Source organism: Centruroides vittatus, unplaced genomic scaffold (assembly GCF_030686945.1).
Source record: "Centruroides vittatus isolate TY-2023 unplaced genomic scaffold, ASM3068694v2 contig_888, whole genome shotgun sequence".
In the NCBI taxonomy this organism is placed as follows: Eukaryota; Metazoa; Arthropoda; class Arachnida; order Scorpiones; family Buthidae; genus Centruroides; species Centruroides vittatus.
Genome location: NW_027122579.1, coordinates 329,504 through 352,387, shown reverse-complemented (window position 1 = coordinate 352,387; position 22,884 = coordinate 329,504). Strand labels below are relative to the sequence as shown.

Below are 22,884 nucleotides of genomic sequence, written 5' to 3'. Positions count from 1 at the left end.
GCCAAGCGGCCCTCCCCTACGCATCTGTATCTTTCCTTCTATATCAAAATTAGCAAAAGGATTTGACTCTGACAAATAACATTCCATAGCTAAGTATAGAAGTCGCGCCATTATCTCCTATCTGTTGTTGTTGGAGGAGGGCAGCTTTTTTTTTCTTCTTCTTCTTCTTCTTCGGTGGGTCCAACAACCTCCCCTTCTCGTGACAATCCGAAAGTGATCTAGCCACGTGGCGCTGTCGACCTACTTGAATCTGGACCGGTTCCTGTTTCGTCGAGCAATTTTTCATCATTATCGAATAGAAAGACATTAGCCGACTATGCGAATTCTCGACGAGGGGCGTGTGCCCTCCACCGGGGTTAATTTTAACATTGAAAAGAAACGTGGCGGGATGATGCGGTTTTCTTCCTACGAATTCCGTTTACGCTTAAACTCTCTTGCTTTCCCCCCTTGGAGTTCAGTTTTCTGGAGATGCTTGGATGAGGATGCTGCGGTTTCCTAATTTGGAAGCGCAGCATCTGTTGCCAGGGGTCGGTCGGGATCGGATGTACTCGCAGACAGGAAATGGGGTGTGCCACGTGACTCGCCACGTGCATGGCAGCGGGCCAAAGTGTCGGAAGATGGAAGGGAGGCAGATCGCGCTCCATCGCACTTTTTTTTCTGCTTTCTCTTTTTCCCCCTTCCTACCTCTACAAGCGTCTAGAGGAAAACAAGAAAGATGTTTGAGACAGAAAAATGGAAGACGTCTGAAGAAAAGAAACAAAAATCGAATTTCTTTTTGGACAATTTAGTTCAAACACGGTGAAAATGGAATGTTTATCGAACCTTTTCTGAAGTAAAAACTGAATTTTCGACACGTTAATACGTCTAATTTTGTTTATTTTATGGTCGTTTCGAGAGTTCGGAACTATTCATTGGCAAAGAACTAAACAGTACCCGATCTAAACGAATCAGTTACACGACTCCGCAATATAAAGCACGAATTTTAGAAGGCAAAATTAGATAAATTGTAACGTGAAGTATGCGCATCTCGAGAGAGAGAGAGAGAGAAGCGAGGTTCCCTCACCAACTAAGACCATTAGCAAAGGAACAGACCTTAAAGGAATCCCAAGTGAATTATTTAAAAGTTCTAATCATTACTAAGAAACGTTATGCAGAATTCCACAGATACAGCATCTTCCTAATGAAGAGGCAAGGTCGGTGTTTTTTTTACAAACTTAATTATCTTCATTATATTATAGTCCGAGCTTAGATGACAAGCATTAGACATAAACCCACATCACGATCAATGTCTACTAAGGATGTTAACTTGTATTTTTTAATGATAAATCTTAGGGAATCGATTGAATAAACCGGTCTGAATTCAAAGAGGAAGTGATGCAAAAACAACACGTGTAGTGCATACTTTCGGTATCTGATTTGATAAAGCTGCAGGTCGAAAGTTCTAATTTTAAATACTATCGAATATTAAATGTTTTTCCCCCTCCGTTCTTTACCTTTTCTTCTATTTTTTTTTTTTTTTTTTTAAAGGTGAAATTTATTTAGTTAAGGTTGGCATTTTGCGGTCGAAATCTCTTAACGACGACCGTGCTAAGGTAAAAAACGGGGGATAAACCCTTCAGAACGAGGTTGTAAATCAGTAGCTTCAAGGTAGGCCTTCGTTTCCGTTTTGCAATCGCTACTAAACAGTCACTCCGCGCTCTGTTTTAGGTTTCGAGTCACTTCCTTAAACAGTTGACTCGAAAGTAAACAAAAAAATAATAATAATAAAACCGAAGCGGGGGTGGGAAATTCGGCCTTTTTACGATTATCAGACAGTGTCCACCTCCGCTCGTTCGATGCCAAAGTTTAATTACAACCTCCACACTTTGGCATGTACTCTTCTCACCAAAATAAACCTCGACCAAAACGATACACACCGTAAAAATAACACAGGACGCACTCTTGAATTAGACCCTTCTAAAACCGAAACTAACCAAAATTAACTCGACGAAATCTAAACAGTGCATTTAGACGACGTCTGCCAGTCGGTCCTTACATCGCCTTCTAGTCCACGAGGTCTAAATTCGCAGGTAAGGTTGTCTTTCCTCCGTTTGGATTTTCCCCCCTTTCTTTAAATTAAAAAATATATATATATACGAAGAAGTGAAACCAATATATTCCTAATTAGCATTTACGTGGGGCGCATTAATATGCTTAGTGAGGGAGCGGCTGCAGGATACGCTTATCCCCTCCCCGTTACTGCATTCCCGGTTTGGAAGGAAAACTTCATATCTCGACACTGACGTCATCGAACGATGGACATTAACTTTCCATGGCGTTATCCGTACTTTCCTACGTGACATTTTGTAGTACTTATTGAAATATCTTTTGTTTATATCTGTCTAGATAAGTTTTTCTCCTTTCTGACAAGCGAATAGGGTCGGTCGTCTGTCTTTCGACCGGTTTCTCTTCCTCGATGGTAATGTCCTTTCGCATTTTGTTTGATGGGAGAGAATGCGAGAGACCTGGATTTTACCAAATGTTCTAAACATAAATGTCCTCCCCCCACCAAACAGGATTTTCGTACGCCAGGCGGACAAACGGACGAGGAGAGAGAGAAAGAGAAAGAGAGAGAAATAATTCCTAATTATTTTCAAAAACTTTATTTTCGTTACGCATAATTAATATAGGTTGCTCCGTTCGAGCGTAACGTCGTTAACTCGGCGATGGCGTCGATAAGAAAATGTCTTAAAATCGTTTCCATACACCCGACTATTAAAATAATCTGAATACGTTTCCTCGTTACGTTCGTTGCGGGAGTTTATAATACACTTGGCCACGTCAGTCGAGCTGCCGAAATCGTTTCCTCCCCACCCCCACAGAGGAACCGGACTCCGATGGAGGAGAAAGCTCAAATCGGTGACGTGACGTGACGTGACAGATCATCACGCGAGTGGATATTCGTCGAGAGATGCGAAACGCACTGCCACATAGGTTAATTGCCGTCGTGGGACGGAATACAACCTATCTGGTGTGGACGTTTATTATTATGGGGTCGACCGATCCGACAAACTCTCCCGCTGTCGTCATACACCATTTCTCTCCCCTTTCAAATCTTCTCGAAAATATCTACTTCCTGCATTTTTCTAAACTTATCTGGACCCTTTAACGAACCAACACGATACGTTAACCAAACCGAATTAAACATGCGAGTCGCCTGTGTTATCCACACAACCTGCGTTTATTTCTACCCCCTTTTTTAAAATCTTTAAATGAGTTTATTTAAAGGAACAATTAGGATGTAATATTTTAAGAGTTTGGCCCATTAGAGGAGAATTTTGGGGTGATTTAAAAGAAAGAAAGAAAAAAAACAGGCTAAAATAAACGTTAAAGTGTTTATCTTCCCTTTGTCTTACGTCAGTTAACACTAGATTAATCTTAAAGGGAGAGGTTTATTGTAAAATAATGGAAGCGAAATCGGATGAGATTAATTTGATTTTTAAAGAAATAAAATTCGTACGCTAAAGAGAGGAAGGGAAGAACGTAGGAAACCACACGAAAAACGGTACCGACTCTTCATTCTAATTCTATAAATCCTCGTGGGGGTTCGGAACTCAAGATGTGTAGATTAGACAGATACGGCTGGCGTTCCGCTTCTACTTTTCCAAAACCACAACATCCGGTCTGCGTCAGCGACCGCACTCGAGCGTATAAGAAACACAGAAGAAGCTCTGAAGTGTTCTCTTTTCTTTCTTTCTTTTTTTTTTTTTTTGTTTTTTTTTCGTTCGTTCCTTCTTTCTTTCTTTAGCTAATGGTGCACTATCGACGATTGTTGATTGACGGACTTGTATTACGCGTAAACAACGAAGCTGTCCGGTAAAATCGAATTGTCATGGCAACACGAAATGGGGAGGTCGTCACTCTCTGTCGACGCGTCTTTTGTTTGACGTTCGTGCCGTTCACACGAACACAGATGGGACTTATCCTAGTAAACAAGAACCGTCTCATACTCCGAATTGGTGTACTTATCGCTTCCAATCTGGCCATCGCGTAAAAAAAAAAAAAAGAAAAAAGACAGAAAAAGCGACTGGAGACTTGTCAATCCGAGAATGTCCCGGATTGAATTCCATTAATCATACAACGTGAAACCTCTTGCAGTTCTTGAAATGATTGAGAAACTTCGGTTTTTATCGGGCATTGGTAGAGATGAGAAAAAAAACATAAGTATTAGAAAAAAAACCGATCCTTTCCGAAGGTTGTCGTTTGTTGTAAGAGCCATTAGTATATCAAGGATAATGACAAGACACGTGCCCCAATATTTTTTTTATCCGATTTCAATTTTCTAAAGCCTTGAACCTTCGATACACCGAAGAGCTCAAAGCTGGAAATTCAGCTAAGGACCCTATATGAGGTCAATAGTTACTCCCACCATATGTTCCGACTCGCGAACAGCGAAATCACAGCTGGATGTCTAAGTCCCTCCTTCCTTTCCGTTTCCCGGATTTTGCTTTTATCCTACAACCCCCTTGGACCCGTAACCCTTTTTGTAGGTTTCCCTATCTTTTGTAGTGCGATCTGACTTGTTTACTAAAAATAAGAAAGGGAGAAACGAAAGAAACTTCCTTCGGAGAGGAAGATGAAGAAAAGAATTATAATAAATAAATAAATAAATAAAAAATAAAGGAACCGAAATAAAACGAAAAGCGGTAGTTTATGAATTTAAACGCTGGGAATCGTTCCAGATTCTCGTAAAGATGCCCCAAACCATGAAGCGTCATAGGAAACCATCTGCAACATTTCTGGAGATGGAATGACTTCATTAATAAGTAACTGCAGGAGGGCTTGACTCCTGTGGATGACCTCCACCTTCAAACAATGCGGTCGTCAAGCATGAAGAGAATCAAAACCTTCTAAATTTAAGTGAACTAACAGATATTCCATCATTTTCATCCCAAACAAGTAATATTAAATACTTAAATTAAAAAAAAAAAATATATATATATATATATATATATATATTAAGCTCCCGGTATTAAGCCGAAAAGACTTCACGCCATCTCCTTCGACCCGCTTAATTATAAAATTAATGGGTTAAAATAAAACTAAAAACTAGTCAAAGTAGGTATACGAGTTGAGCACTAAAAACAAGAGAGGTAAAAACACTTACCATTCAAAATCTCTTTCTGCTTAACTCGGCAGTGTCGAAGATTAGATCTGAGAAATACAAACAAGAGCAGTTAGATAAAATGACTATAGATAAAAGGTATGGTCGCTTGTTTTACACGTGAACAATAATTGGTATGGGGTAGTCGGGGCCTCACCTGCCTTTAAAAAGTGTAATTGAACGAACACGTGTCACAGCCAAGGAGGACAACTAAGAAGTACCGTACGTTCTCAGTCAAGGTACAACACTGTCTAAACCTTCCAGCAGCAACGCCACCCAGTGGCCATGCTAGGCAGCCTCGTCTACAGCAACCTAAACCCTCCACGCCAATGAGCACATTCGAGCAAAACTAGTGAGAAGGGCCGTAACTGGGTCAACTAGTTTCCCAACCGCCTTCCCCTTTAAAATATTTACCTGACGGTTTACCGGTTTCTACCTTGATAGACTCCGCTTATACACTCACTACATCTATGTGTGTGTGTATATATAAAAAAAGATTTAGATAAGAGTTGGAGAGTATGCGTTTCGTTATTGTCCCGCGTGTGTCACGGCCAGGGTTAGGGTTTGTTGCCCCAGGAAGAAGTCACCCCCCATCTTGGTTGTCTTGAAGGAAACATTACCCATCTAGTGTTGCTTGACGTCTGTGCGCACGTGCTCTCGTGCAGAACGCACATCATATCGTGACGTCATGCACGAGAAATAGTCACGCAAGATGGCGGCGAAGGAGTAAAGGACCACTTTGTCACGGTGAATGAGAAAGATTGGACCGTCCAATTTGGACTCGTCCGCTAATGGTGTTTGTATATAACCCTTCGTCTCTCCCACCCGTCCGGTAAAAATCGGTCCCGGTCACCGATTAGAACAATGGCCGTCACCTTCTACATCTTCCCCCACCGTCACACATCCATTTACATACGACTTTTTACCGTGATGCATCATTTCAATAGGTAACCACCTAATACGTTATAAAGTAGACAGCATGGTCTTTTCTATGCCACTGGGAGAATAAATATTTGCCTTTCAATCATGTCCGCTCCTAGACATAGCGTGATCACAGATTGTACTCATTCAAACTCTGCGCAATATTCTATCACTTTTCTGGTTACCAAATCCCATCGTTCTCTTCCCTTTTACACCGACCATCCTATGATTAACAATACAAATTAACAATCGTCACGTAAAAATCGCTCGGTTACGCTTTAATTTCTTAAGTTTTTTTAAGTTCCTCCCACTATCGAGCGTGTAATTGTCATTAAATAAGTAACAAATCAATACACCAAAACACTCAATTACAATTAAATTTCCTTTTCTTTTTTAATTTCCTACTCCTCTTCCGGTTTTATTGACGAACAAAACAACCGAATTAAAGAATAAATAAATAAATATTTTAAACTTAGTTACTACGAGATTTAACTGCATAAAAAAATCTCCTTTTTTCTGTGTGTGTGTGTGTATATATGTGTACGTGTGTGTATGTATATATAAAAAATCGACATCGCTGCCTCTGTAGTCGCTGAACAAACAAACACGCGAACTCGGATACAGCGCCGTAAACCCGACTAGACTTAAGAAGAGGGGAAAGGAAACTTTTTTCTTAATGACTTCAACCGTTTTTCTGGTATATACATATGTATTTTTGTTAATTAATCAATATCGATTATTATATAATTCAGCATAAAACCGGGGAGTGATGGTCATATTTACCGCAGATTAATCACGAAGAGGTCGAGTATACTCGTATTTAGGATCGAACGTAAGGTTTTTTAGGGACCGTTCCGTCACGAGAACATCTCATCTATGTAAGTGGCTACGAAGAAAAACATTTCTACGAAATAAATTGCTCAACTTTCTCCCTTAAAAAAAAGAATAATAAAAAAAAGAAGTACATTTTGAAGATTTTATAGAATAATTTTTTTTCTTTTTAAATATTGTCTCTCCCCATTTTATTTTACTTTATCCTCTCTTCCCCTTTTAGGTAGTCTCCGCTGCCATCCTCCCTGGTATAGAGGTGAAGTTATCTCCCGATAATAACTAGTACTTCTGTCTTTTTCTCTCTGGCTATTATTAACCGGGTAGAAATTAATAAAAAGGGAGAGAAATAATAATAATAGAAAAAAGAAATGGAGGAAAAAATGATGGAAATACGATCATTCCGTACAAGAGACAGCCTGTCTCTTGTGCAGCAAAACAAATTGTTGTTAGTCTACATGAGGTTGCTATGACGACGTTGAAACCGCATCCTGCCTCCTTCTGTCAGTAGAGGCCAAGGACATCCATTCGCAAAGATCATGATGCACAAGAGCGCACGGATACGCGCAGTTTTGACGTCATCACGTATGGTTAGGGAGCTGTTTCTAAAGATATCTCTCCCTGGTTGGTCTATTGGCAAAGAAAGATGTTTTGAATGAAATATTCAACTTCGCTGATGATCTCTTTTCAAAGAAAAATAACATTCTATAAGTTGTGACGCCACTAGAGATGAGCAGAATTTTATATTTATATATATACATATATACATATACATATACGTATGTATATGTTTAATTCAGGAAGAATAATAAATAAATATATATATATACATATTTTTTGAAAAAGAAAATGATTGTTCGTTTTTTTCGTTCCTACAACTTTTTTTTATATAGGATATTCCTGTTAAAAAGGGCGTTAAACAAAAGTGGACCTATTCAAAATCGATATTTTCGTATCTGAGAAGCAAATCAATTTTCCTTGGAAAACTACTGCGTGATGATTCGATAAAATTCTCTGGAAAATGTTTTTCTTTGATTTAAAAATTTACATAGAACGATGTAGGTTAAGTTGATTCCTTTCTACATAATATTTTTACAGGCAAATACGTATAAAAATGGAGTCGAAAGAGTATACATTTCTTCAAAATCTTTTCGGGTAAACCAAAACAATAATGAAGACCCGTGGGCTTTCATTAACATAAAAACCCATTAAAACAACTACTACACGCTCTATTTTTATCGAAATCGCTCTCTAAGGGATTAGAACCGTATAAATATGGATTTATAATTAATATAACATGTTTTATTAAAGGCGTTAATGCGAAATTGGTTAAAGAATTTACAATAAAAGTTCGGTAGCCGGAGAAGAGAATTATTCCATTTTTATTGTCGTTGCTTTGACAGATTTTTTTTTTCTTTTTGTTAAATATTAAACGAATATTTTTTTAACGATATTATCCTAATTCCAATCGACGTAAAATACTATCGAGGGGCGAAAAACTGAAGTTAGACAATAAACGATATCATTAACAGCAGGAAATATTTGATTTGTTAACCGTAGTGAAATTATCGCCATTAACTAAAGTCGTTAAACTGTCACTTTTTTTACTTCTTCAGCTTGTTAAAGAAACTTAATATAAATTCTCTAAAATTTCTGATTTACTAAATGAAACTGTCGTCGCTCCGTAAATCTATATTCACCAAAATAAAACCCTTTCATCGGTAATATAAAGCTTAAAAAAGGCCGAATATTCCGGTTATTATTATCATTTTTTTCTTTTAATATTCTGGATACTTCACCGAGTTATCACTTTAATTACGAAGAAAATATATTGATTTTTTTCTTTAAATTATTTTAAATCTTGATGGATTAATTCTTTAACAATTTTCTATGGAATCCTACTTATTTACACCTTTCTCTTTACTTTTTTTTAAATTAAATAAGCTTGTTTGATTCTTCTTTACACTCGTATCTCTTCGGTTTCTTTACGCTTCGACAGTAACAGTGTCATTTTAGAATTTACGTGTACAATTTACTTATTCTCACGTACATATAATTCGGTTTTATACGTACAGTTTAAAGCAATCCCCTTATAAAGAATGCCAACTCCTACTTCATCTACTTTTCTAAATGGGAGAATAATAAAATATTTTAATTAATTACTCTCCTAATTTATTTCGAAATGATTAAATTAAAACGAAAAATAGGCGAATAAAATGGTTTAAAAAGTTATATTTTAAGCATAAAAACCGATTTATAACAACCTAGACTAGGCCAAAACCCGGCCACTCCATCATAAATTTCTCTGTCTTTAGTTTAGCGAAGGAACCATTTCGCTTTTCTTAAAGGAAAAAAAAAAGAAAAAAACCTATCCAAAACACATCCTTTCGTCTTTTATCTTAAGGATACATCTATAATTAACACGTTATCCAACTTTTTATCCGGTATCAAAGCCACGAAATAGGACAATACGTTTTATATTAATTCTACCCCATTAAATATTATTATTATCATTACACCCAATGCTATCGCCACTTTCCATCATTCAGTTTATAGCTAATTGCTTTAATATATTAGCACGTGCGAAATTTTTACCATTGCTACAGAATTTTTCTCTGAGATGTAGAAGGAAAAATAAAAAAAAGAAGGGGGACAACCCTCGAAAGTTAGCTATTTCGATGACAGATGGCGACACTAACCGCCCGTGACCTTGATTGGGCAACCCTTGCAGCGACATTACATCGACCTTGGCAACTTGGGAAACCTTAGTTTTGTATCATTCGTTTTTATTTCTTCGCATCTCGAACAACCCCTCGGCACTTATCTCTGCTGTCAGTCAAGGTCGGGCCACGATGGGGCAGCTTCTACCTGAACGGAAAGTGTAATTGTGACATGTTTTCCTACCTCTACCCCATTGAACAGGCTACTTTTTAACGAGTTTTTACTTTCACGTTTCGAAATCGTAACGTCTTCTTCACGCGTGCCATAATTTGGCTACCATTTTCTTTTTATTTCCCCCCAAAAAAAATTTGTGAACACGTCGTAAAAAATACGCCTATCGGGTTCGCAAGAAACGAAACTATCGATCGATTCTCTTAAAGTTGCTCTTGTGTTTGAGCCTTTCTGCTTACTCGTCCATCCACGCGAAATTTTTGTTTACCGAGAAGCGACCATGCAAATGTCGAAGCTTCAGACTTACACAAGATGGTGGCAGCAAAAAACAGTGGGAAGAAGAAGAAGAAGAAGAGGAAGGAGGAGGAGGAGGGGGGATATCACAAAACGGGTTTACTTCTACGCTAATCAACTCGTAAACAATTTTTTTTTCTTTTTTAAAAAGTCCTTCTTCTCTACAGACCTACTCTTTCTGGTCTGTCGTTGGGGGGTTATTTTTAAACCTTGGAATCGATAGATGGCGCTTTGGGCTTGCGGGTTCGAATCTTGGATTCGAATTACGAAGCGACGTAATTAGTATGCATGACGTAACGACCGTGAGCACTCGTGTGACCGTACCCACATTACATTTAGGGGGAGGCGAAAGATCACCTCTCACCCACGTCAGTACAGGTGAGAGTTGGACGGGCGCCAGGTGAGAAACGCAGCGTCTCCATGGCAACTATGACGGGGGCGCATGACAAAGTCATTACGTGCAACTTCGCTTCCTTTCCCCCAGCAGCCAGGTAGGAGTGGGTTGCGATGTTGATGAGATTATAATATTACATTTATTTCGGCAATATCCTGTGTTCATCATACGTTCAAAACGTGCTTTCGCTCGGTGTTAATCGGCGCAGAAACACGACGTGGGCGTACAGTCATTGTTTTTTTTTTTTCTTCTTCTTCTTTCTTTCTTTCTCTTCCTTCGTTGTAAACAATATTATTCTACCAGAAAAATAAGGCGAGAGACGTTTAACTATTGTTTTATTCTATAATTAGACACCGAACAGATATTTTTGACGCGATCCTTTAAGGTAAAAACTCAAGTTATCCGTCTCCTTCCGTGCCTGTTTGGGATTCGATTCCAAACATTGGAACCCGGCCAGAACACGTCTGCGAAGTAGTTTTTGAAGAAAACAAGGCGCTTTTTTCTTCTCCTCACGTGTGCCTGACAGATGTTAGGAACCAACAACAATCGACCTTTGACCCCCTCGGTTCTTACAAACAATCCACCAAAAACATATCAACAATGGGGATGTTTTGTAAACAGGGATAGGGGTCTGGTGTTTGTAAGCCCCCTTAAAGGAAAAAAAAAAAAGCCAAAAGGGCTAATTCGCGATTGTTCATCAAGCACCTGCTCTCGCCCAAACTATCCGCTAAACTTTCTTCCACCTGGAAAAAGAAAAAATCCGAGCCAAGATACAAGCCTAATTTCTAGCAAGGGGGCGTAAAATAAATAATCTCCCGCGTAAAAGTTAAAATTTTTATAAGTTAAAAATACCTTTAATCGCTTTAGGTAATTACAATTAAACGTGAGAATCGCTGATTGTGTATTCGCAGCGATGAACCTTCGTCCTACCCCTTCTTCACCGGGGTGGAGAAATGCCGTCACGTCCACTGCCCACACTCCATCTTGTCCTTGGTCGTCATAGTAACCGTACCCGATTGTCTGACATCACGTTGACGTCACTCGTTACGTCACCGACATCCTTGTTCGAATGCGGAACGTTTAGCCTCTCCTTACTTTATTAGTTAGCGTCAGGACAGTTAAATACTTTCCGTGACGGGGAAAGGGGGATTTTTTACTACCCGAAACCGAACAAACAAGTCTTTCACAATCAGTGTGTCCCGCGAGAGGACGGACAAACCGACGGCCTTTTTTTTTCTCATCCGTCTTGTTTTTAATGTATTTTGGTTAGCGAATTCTCGCTTTTATTAAATCGCTTTTTTATCGCCCTTATGTGGCTAGCAGTCGAGCCTAAAGTGATTACAAAGCTCCCCTGTGATAGTAAAGCGCATTAAGTTAATGATTTTCCTGTGTGGTATTCCATTGGATCTCTTTAGCTCTTAGTGGATTAAGGATTCTGTCCATAATCCTATATTCTTATTAAAGTTCCTCCCTCCTGAAATTTTTAATTCCCCCACTCTCTTCCGGATTTATAAAGTAAAATACGTTTAAATAATCCTGGGAGAAAAGGGAAATATATAAAACCTTTTTACGAGATAGGAAAATCATTTCTAATCTCTCCTCAGTCATTGTCTGTCTAGCTAAAGTCATGCTTCTTACTATATAATTGATACAACATTATAAAAAACTAAATAATAATAATAAAGTTCATCGATACCGTTTGCAAAATTCCGCTGTTATCATTGTGTCATAAATTCGCTATCCAGCATTACTATGTACTTAATATTTACAAATTTCGAATCATTGTTTACGTGTCATATATACTTACAATAAATAAACAAGTAATAATCTATACGATCGATAGAGTATTTTTTAAATTGAAATTCCTTAAAGCCTACGCTAAGGCAGTATAATACATTGTTTATTATTTACATTATTTAATTAAATATCCCTAAATAATTTGATTTTATTAATTACTTCATAAGTAAAGTCTTATTTTTAACTCTAAATCATTTTTTTTTCTTTTAGTAGAATTACTCTCTTTGAAGTACGAACCCCATAAAAATCGATAGAAAATATATATTATAAAATAGCAATTTACTATAATAACACTTGTAATGTATAAAATAATCAATATAGATTTTTAATTGGCACCGTTTAACTCTTACTTTTTTTAAATTAAAACAAAAAGTATGTCAATTAAAATTACTTTTAGGAAGAAATTCACTCACTTTTAACAAATCGCTGGAATAAGAATTAAATTAAAATTTTTAATAAACAAAAATATCAATGAACGTATTTTTATGAAAGAGAAGAAGAAAAAAAAAGAAAGGAAAAAAGAAAAAAAAAGTGAAAGTTAAATTAATAATAGCAACTCGAGCGCACGTGCCATTTGTTAGAAAATAAGAGTGAACGATTCACGTGATCGTTTTACTATAAATAGCAACAACCGAGTCTCTTTTTACTCTATAATAAATTTTAAAAAATAAAAAATAATAATAAATAAATAAATATGTATATATATACTTTACATAATCTTCAGGCAGTTATTAAAAAAATAAAGATAACAACAATAATAATAATAATACAATAGCTGTTACAATCTGCATTATGAAATCTAAGCGAAAGTACGTGTTGTTATGTTGTTATCCATCTTTTTAATTGCATAAATGCGATTATATTAATAAGATCCGAGGTTTTAAAAACCTAGTAAATGCAATTTTCTCTTGCGGAATTTTCTGAGAGCAAAACGATATAATTACTCGAATAATTTTGATTTAACTTCGTAAGAAAATCGTGATCCAAGTTAGGAAGGAGGAGGAGAGAAAATGCGATGTTAATATTGAGTATTTGATGATTGTCGAGTGAGTGAGAGAGTGGAGTGCCTACGTGTACAATCTGGTAAACGTCTTTTAGCTAATGAATTGGATAGAATAGCGTTATTTTTTCTGATTACATCTGGCAAAAAAAACATCAATCTGAACGGCTTCTATACACTGTGCTTCTTTATACACTTTTCGAGTCGTAAAAAAACAGTCATATATCCTTTACAACCGAGTAATGTTTGTACTTGTATATCCAGGGGCGGATTTAGGGGGGTAAGCAAGGCCCCATTCTAAGGGTTTTTCCCGAGTAAAGCCGGGTAACTCAGGTAGTAAGAAATTTTTGTCAGGCATGCTCTTTCCTTTCTGCAACCCCCCTAAAGATTTCTGCATCCGCTAATGCTTATATGTATCTAATTCTGATCTTAAGTGATGCCTAGAAACATGATGTTGTCTAGACATCAGATTAGACATTTTTTGTCAATCAAAAAGTAGCCTGTATAAAATTACGCTATTTACTGTTAGTGGTCACGCAAATTAAGCTTAATTTCTTTGTATTCATTAGAATTTGCGTATTTTATCACGTGTCCACTCATCATAAAACAAGGAAATTTTAGGTAAAGCCGATTATAAGCCTCGCTCTTTTATTTAAATTTTAATTATATACATTTATAAATATATTTAATATAATATAATATATATATATATACAGAAAGTGCTACAAAGAATTCGTACTTTTGTAAATATTTCTATTTGATTTAAACTAAACGATTACAATCGTAAATATTATTATTGAAACATATGTAAAGTATTGCAGAGAAGTATCGAAAGGGGTAACTAAATAATAATAATAATAATTAATTCTTGTATAAATATTTAAATTTTTATTTTGGGGATTACATTTTAAGCTCTTGTAATGAATTTATATTATTTAATAAAGGTTTTCTCGTTTGAATACCTTTAATTATATTAGGATTTACATGATAATAGTCTATACATATACAATATTAATGATCTTAGTATTGTATTTTAAATTTTGCTAAATAAATCTACATTTCGTATAGAAATGTTAATTAATTTTTGTGTATATTTTTTTTAATAAACAGATTTACAAGACGGAAAAAAAGAAAAAGAATGGCTAAAAGGGCTTACAGAAGGAGACATCAAGTAAACACATTAAAAAATCAGACTGGCTTAACTATTAAAAGTAACGTCACGAAACATTATGGTAAATGAGAGACATCACGCAAGAGAAACGGGTATCTTTTTTACTGCATATATTTTCCAACGAATAAATATAAAGATAAAAATCGGTAATTAACCAATAATATATTCGTTTATAAATGAATACGGGCCTATAAAACAATTACATAGCGTCATTCAAGACGCCCAAATACTGTTACGACCCACGTTAAAATATATATATACTGTATATATAAAATTCTCCAAATCAATGTAACTAATCCTTGACTTACTTTACTACTCGAAAATTCTTTGTTATTTTGAATAATATCGAATCAAGTTCAACGATGTCCATCAAAAAATCGAGCCACGTGACTTGGGTGTTGCCATTTGGGCAAAACTAGGTCAGTCTCACGTGCGCGATCAATTCCCTCCACGCCCTCCAAACCGCTTTAATCCGAAGCGGCTAGCAAAACGTGAATTTTTTACGTTTCGTGACGTGACGTGACGACCATGAAATTTACGACGGAGCGCATCTAATATTAGAATAAATATTTAAAATTAATGTTGTGACGTCTCTAGCTTTATCACTTCCGAAAACATCGGAAGTAATTTGACTAAACAGAGATTTACTCCCATCGGAGCGACTTAAAACGAAAAAGAAATTGAGTATTATAAGTGATATTCGGTCAGAAATTAATTTGGACTTGTACCAAACCTTCTTAGAATTGATATTCCGAGAACACGAGACAGACCGGTTTGATCAGAATTTACAAAATATCGGGTTATTAACACAGTTGCGGTGATAAACAAGTAAGAGGAAATACCTTCCATATTCTCGGATCTATCACTATTACGCTGATAACATTGATTTTTCCAACCACAAACCGCCCATTTATATCTAAAACTTCGATTAATTTATCGCAAACAGTAATTTCCCTTTAAAGTCTCTCCGCGTGCTTTAATTGGCTATAAACTTTTCCAATTATAAAATAGATATACTTTTTTTTTAATTTTAAATTAATTAATAATAATAATTTTTCATTATTATAAATATACCAACGACATCCAAGGCCATTGATAATAAAAGCCAAAAGGCTATTTTACAGCCTGGTCTACTCTAATATGAGCATAAGGAAGAGATTTTCAGCTGTAAACAAAACCAGTTTGCTTATTTTTAAAGAATTAAAAAAAATCAAAAATAAAGCTTTAAAATTATGCATTCTTAGCCATTTCCTTTCCTACAAAACAAAAAATAAAATCGGCCATATTCGCGACTGTAAACACAAATTAAACTAATAAAATGTTAAATAAACGATATAAAATTTGTTTTTTTAAAAAGAAAAAGCCTATTTAAAACTTCGCTAACGGATTAAATAATCACAGTTAAGAATTTTACCGAGTAACTTTAAGCATTCTAAATTATCTTATAAACTCCTCTTCCAGTAAACATTCATTTGTGGAGAATATATTAGCACTTTTAGCAACAACTTAAAGCTGTAAGAATTGATCGTAGGAACTGGAAAATTTCTAGAATCTTGAAGAAATATTTAAATAAATCAATAAATTATATCGAGGAGAGAGAGAGAGAAGTTTGTTAAGGAAGTTCGTAGAAATTCTCTCAGGTACTGGACTAATTAATTTCTGTACACTCGAGCCGAGGAAAGACTTGTTTTTTTTTTTTTATATCTTTATTCGTTAATTTCGCGTAACTCTAGCTGTTAGTTGAACAAACAGTGCAGCTGACAGATGCTGCATCTCTTAAACGCGCGGATCCAATTCCATCTACACTCCTCTTTTTTCTTTCGTTTTCCCTCCTGTTAAACTTTATAAGATTTATACATTTGTTTAATTTTCTTATAAAACTCACCTGTGTATAAAATTTTTAAGCTATAAAACATTTTCTAAAGGAGGAAATTAGCTTATAAAACGGCTCCTTTCTTCCGTATTAGAAGCCGCATCCTAACGCCAATTTTATCAAATTCGCTCCATTATACAGAATGAAAAACAGAAAAGGAACTTAAAATATTGACAAAAAGTTTTCTCAAATCTAAATTGGGTGTCGGTTGATAATTCCTCGAAGACGAAAAAGAATATATACATAAAAAGAAAAAAGAAATGTTGGCTTTCTGAGAAATCAAAACACCGACAGAAAGAATCCCCCTCTCGCATGTTACGTCATGCGGAATAGTTGAGTTAAGGAAAACTTCTGATAATGTAAAACCAAGAAATAAAAAAAAAGGAAATGTTAACGATATAAAGTATCAGTTATCACATATTCTTTCATGATTCTAGCTTACACAAAACGCGGAAAATGCCAAACTTTAATGGACGTTGGTATTAATTTACTTCGGGGGTTCATTATTAGCGATGTTAAATCGTTTTTAAATAAATAAATAAATATATATATATATATATATATTAAGCTTGTTTACTGGAATTCCTATAATTTCTAGAAATAAACTTATTAACTTCTTTTTTTATATATGTAATTTAGAAAGAGATTTTTCGGAGATTGACACACTATAGTTACGAGATTAATGACGATCTTGCAAGTTCTAAACATATCTAGATTACGATTGAAACGTCTTAATTTATAAAATTTATAAAGGATATAAAACATTTAAAACGTATTTTTAAACTGTTAACGCAAATCGAAAAGAAGAAAACATCGGTGATGAAGGCCTCTCTCTCTTATCAAAATAGAAGAGAGTCGGTGAGGAGGGCATTATTAAAAGAGTATTGCATGGATAGTTCGAAATAATCAAATCCTGGCTACCGAGATACGTTAATTATTTATATTCGAGAGAAAAAATAATAATAAAAAATACTTTTAAGTCGCGTAAAAGACAAGCAGTTTGAGGCCTGAATGCGTATCAATTCAAGCGTGGACTCGAGTCATGGAGGACGAAACAAACAAGATCCACGTGACTTGTATTTTTGAATTTGATAAATAATCCGAACAACGAGAAGACCGAACATTGTAATTACTTATATATATATTTATTTATAAAACTATTAAGTTGTCTACGATAATAACAATACGCTAAACGTAACTAAGACAACTGATGACTTCCTTATTGATTGCTACGGTTGTTATTACGTTTGTATCTATTAAAATGAGTTTAGGAAATGTTTTGGGTAGTGTAATGGCGGATAAATGGGTAATAATTCGAACGAACAATTTCAAAACCATAGAGCGACAGAGCGTATAAAGTGATTTCTAATGGGTGTAACCTTCGTATCTTTTTTAATAAGGGAAGAAGAGATGCTCGGATTATATAGAAAAACAATATACGCGCTGAACGTATAATATATATATATCTTTACATCATCTTTCTCTTGAAGGAAACAAATGGTGCGCAATTTTTCGTTTACTCAAGCGGAAAAAAATAACGGAAAAATAATAATTTATGAAAATAAACGTTTATCCTTAACCATTAAAAAATAATAAAAAGTAATAATAATAATAATAATGTTTATTTTGAACAGATAAGTATTCTGGGTTGTTAATTTATTGTTTTAAAAACAAAACGGGAAAGAGAACGAGATAGATTCGTATTAATCTTCCCGTGACGTCATGGGGTATGATAAAAAGTGACGTCACTGGTGGATAAACTTAATACTGACATCATCACTCCTACCTTAAACATTGAATGTGTTTGTGTGGTGACCGAGTCGATCGACTTTGCCTCTGCAGGTATCGAAATTCGGAGTCGAGCGCCTGCGCATTGACAGGACACCACCCCGCTGTTTGGTCACGTGAAAATGTATTCGGGAACGCAGCCAGGTACTAAAAATAACCTCCTCACTATCAAGGTCGCTCTTTATTGACCCAGCTCCGTGTCTCACCCGGTGAATCTCTAACACTCCTCTCCTTTCGTGACCTTTAACCTTTTTGTGGAGTCGAGCTCCGATTCGATCAATAAGAGCCTTACGGCCGGTTGCGATCTTTAAAAAGGCTCGAAAACGATTGAGAAAAATCTCAACCGCTCGGATAATTTATCTCCGGCATATCTTCGCTCCCCCTTTTTTTCTCCTATAGTGAAAAGGATTGAAGAGAATTATGTCCCGGTCGAACCGATTTCGTAATTCGACGCTGTCGATCTATTTTTAGAAACATTCTAAATATAGATCTTAAACCGTCTATTTTCGTTACTAAATAAATATCAAAACATATAAATATTTAAATACATAAACAAACATTTTTATTATTATATTTTCTAAAGGAGATAATTAAAGTCGGAATAATATTTTAATGCGGAAACATGCGAAATGCTAATTTACGACAATGCAAATTTTGTGCAGAAAGCGAAAAATAGAGAGCAAACTCGATTCTATTTTCGTCTTCTTTTAATTAAAAAATATATATATATATTAAGACGAAAGTTTCGAGTCGCCTTCAAGCTCTGAAAGTTAATTGAGAGTATTAATAGTCACGTAATTATAATTAATACAATGTCAACTATCAGAGAAGATCTGTTATTGATAATTGTGCAACCGGCCATCGATGCTCTAGCCCCATTTATCGATCTACCTTGTAAAATGTAAGGAAGAAACTACAAAATCTTCCAACGAAAAATATATAAAATCCAATTTTACTTTATGAATATCGAATAAAACTTATCAAAATTAAGAATTTTACGAATTCTCTCTCCTATTCATTAACATGTAAATCTGTTAATTATACAAAGACTCCGTCTGTTTACATGCTCACAGTTCGTATGTAACAAGTGCAGCGTTAAAATTCGCTTCCATTTTAGTAATTAAGAAAATAAAATCCTTGTAAATTAATTATTTAATTTTATAAAAGTGAGTCTATATATAAATAATGATAATTCTATGAGAGGATTTTTACATACGATGAGTTCGTACGTACTGTATTTAAATACATATATATTTATAGACTATATAAACTGATATTATAAATCAGTAAATTTACTATATTAAGAGCAGGAAAAGAAAATTCTACTTAGGGTTTAAGTTTCAGCGTTATTCCAACATTCAAATAGCAGAAAATTAGCCGAAGTTAAAGTTTACGCATTCGCGAAGTGTCCGTTTACATTTATATGTACTGTACAGTACAGTACATACGTGTATGTGTATGCATATTAATTTATATAGTGTATATTTTTGTACAGACATGTTTAATAAGATAAAGTCATTTCTTTAATGATATATAACTACAGCTAAGGAATAGAAAATCAACCTTTTCGACAATTCTTTTTACCGTTTAAAAACCATGCTAAAATGATGTTTATCCTTATTTTTATATCTATTAAATTTTGTGTGCATATTGAATTGAATACTATTCATAATTATGCGAGTTCACATTTATCTCTATTCGAAACCCTATTTTTATAGGAGGAAACTTTAAGAGAAACTAATCTAACAATACGAACGTATGATGTAATAGTTGCGTAAAACTGTTCGTCTATCGAAGTTTATCGTTTGAAGTCGATTGATTTCTCTTTAAAAATGATCGAAAACACTTTTCGTCCTAATTCTTAACGACCAAACGTACTTTATGTCCTTTCGCTGTCCTCTGTACGCCAAAAGAATGGCTCGAACAGATTCCTAAACTTCCCATCTTTTCCTCCGACGACACCCGTTTTTAACGAAAAGAAAAGAATTCCCAAACACTTTTAATTATAAAAATGTTATCGGAGAAACGAAAATAATGAAGAAATACTTGTGCATAACAAGCAATAACACCACAACAATGTCACCTTTGACTCGGGATAACGTTTCTAGATAACGAAGAGTGACTTTGAGCTCGACCAGAAGGTGTGACAGTCGGTCTGGATATCGATAAATATCCTATTTGTAAATATAAACTTGAGTTTCTATAAAAACATAATATTTTCAACCGATAGATAACGTTTAAAGTAAGCGGAAACGAGCAGAAACTTTTATGAAACATGTCGGAGTCGGAAGGAAACGATAGACGATTTTTCTTGAGGAAAGAAAAAACAGAATAGAATAATATACGAAAGACAATTGATGTCATCTCATATAAAAAGGGCCTACCTCAATCGTTACAGATTTGATGTTATTGCCAAACCATAGATTTATATTCGTCGAGTTTATGATGATAGGTTTTATAGGGAAGTGGTCCAGACGTCCATTTCTAAACATGTTTGTTTCGTTATGAAATTTCTTTTTTTCTGCAGGAGAATGCTACAGTCAATCATTGTTCCGAGCTTTTATCCAAAGACGTCAGATGCACCGTTGGAGTTCTTTTTTGGCGCAAATGGACTCCTTACGGGATATCTTCAATACATGTATGTATACGTATATACCTGTTTATATATATATACAGCCCTACATATACACGAACCGAAGTAGAATTTTATAATTTGATTTCAACGTATCCTATTCTGTCACGCTCGGCATAAGTGAAAAGAGCGAATTGACGGAGGAACTTTGAATCTTTCACGTGTGGGAGACAAATTAACAGCGGGCATACCGTTGCTATGACGATACGTGACGTCATCGAAGTCGACTTTCTCCTTCCAAGCCTAGGGAAAGTACGCTGACGACCACATCCGAAATGATTCTAACCACCAAGCGCGCATGCTCTTCATTTACGAATTCGACTAGACACGACCGTATCGAAACCTTTCGTATTTTTCAATTAAAAGAGAGAAAAAAAAGTAAAAAATAAACACGAAAAAAAATTCTGTAAACGCGCTCTGTGACATATCGAAATGTGACAAGCCAACTCTTTGTCACTAACAAAAGGGTATATTGTCTTCGGCACCGGTTCTAACGTAACTATAATATAAGTACACATCGCTAGATGGTGCCACGATATCAAAGCACATTTTTAGTAAAGATTCAAAACAAAAAAACACACACACACACACAGCTAGACCCGAACAAAAACACATTCTTCTACATCGATTCCATTGTATAGAAAAATAAGTCTAACGTCCAATATCTTCTTATCGTCCCAACCATGCGTAGCAGTACATACGTTACACAATCGCATACAATCGTAAATGGTCTTTGACATGGACGGGTCGAAGCGATAAAAAGTAATATTATTTTAGTATAAACATTTTTTTTTAAATACTAAAACTTTATAATAATAATAAGAAGAAGAATTAGTAAAAAACAACGAGAATTTCGAGCACTCCGTACGATTTTTCCCTGTCCGTTTTTAGGGGTTTTTCGAGTGACGTAACAGAAAATCAGGTGTTGGGGGGATTTTGACTAAAGTCTAACATTAATCGGGCAGATCGAAACTCGTCAGCTGATCTTGGCTGCATTGCGGTTGCTGTGTACTCACAACACCGTTGGAAAAACGAAGATGATAAAGGTTAAAATATAAACGTTTAAGACGTCGGGTTAAAATATATAATTTTCGCCTTCACCCACGAGTGTATCGCATCACGTTAGTAGCTACTAGTAGCCACTTCCTATTGCTAAACTCTCAACGCTGATAGGCTATCGAAACCGTAGACACTAAAGTCTATTTTTAATCCGACGCACACTTTAAATAGTTTTAGACGGAAGAAAACTCACCTTGGCGTCGATCCGTTGGTCTATTTTTGTATAGGCTACTCACAGTGTATACGGTACTTCAAGTATCGCAAGTAGTACCAGTTTGTCGTCGCGTGTCGGCCACCGCTTCCGATGGCGGTTACGGCACAACGAAATAGTCCCAGTCGAAACTCGAAAGTTACACGTGACGTTAAGACACCTCCCCTAGGGAATGTATCACAGAATCGACGCTGGCACCGGATAAACCAGATGGATACGTTGTAAACGGGTCCGGCACCAAAGTTAGCTTAGTGGACGATGACGTAGTGTGATGTCAGGCACCGTATGCAGAACTGCGCAGAGGATGGTAGATAATACGCTAACAGCACTTATACACGGACCTTGGCTGAGCTTGCGTCATATGATTAGCGGATCTCAGCTGATTGAAAGCGTGCTTCGGAGCTACCTACAAACTCTTTATCGTCTTTTTTACTCCACCGGCTAAAAAAATACGGGAAAAACTTCGTCAGAATTTCCAAAATATATTTAAAAAAAAACACCGCCTAAATAAATTACAGTATGTAATTTATGCGAATACCACGGGTGTTATTGTGCGTTGTATAGAAACAGATTTATAAAAAGTTATTCCAAACATATTTTTGTATTTCTATAAATAAAAAACAAAGAGATAAAAATTCATGTCTACGTCACAAATATAAAGAAAGTAATTTTTGTAAACACCGCGCAAAAATGAGCTTTAAGATATCTAAACACAATAAAACACAAATGTACTTTTACAAGAGAAAATATAAACACTTAATTTTGTTTTATATATATATATATATATATGAGATAAACAAGTTAAAAAGACCATTTAGTAAAGCTTTAATATCCTTCTTAATGACTCTTTAAAATGCAATTTTCTTATATAAAATATATCT

At 35.4% G+C, this 22,884-nt stretch overlaps 1 protein-coding gene and 1 long non-coding RNA gene across 7 annotated transcripts in view; one reads left to right on the top strand and one right to left on the bottom strand.

Annotated features, from left to right (window-relative positions):
* Positions 1-22,293, bottom strand: part of LOC136983796 (myocyte-specific enhancer factor 2C-like) — a 39,728-nt gene extending 17,435 nt beyond the window's left edge. The window contains exons 1-2 of one of the 6 annotated variants that reach the window (XM_067280641.1): positions 21,986-22,293; positions 5,147-5,193 (exon numbers count right to left, since the gene is read on the bottom strand). The gene's annotated coding sequence lies outside the window, so the exon portion shown is untranslated. Of the gene's footprint in view, positions 1-5,146; positions 5,194-5,300; positions 5,546-20,485; positions 21,527-21,985 lie in introns of those variants that run through there. The other 5 variants (XM_067280643.1, XM_067280642.1, XM_067280644.1 and 2 more) reach the window with 5 other exon arrangements.
* Positions 1,910-15,020, top strand: LOC136983797 (uncharacterized). The gene is made up of 2 exons (XR_010882095.1): positions 1,910-2,069; positions 14,380-15,020. It is a non-coding gene; the product is annotated as an uncharacterized lncRNA (long non-coding RNA).
* Positions 22,294-22,884: the final 591 nt, after the last annotated feature.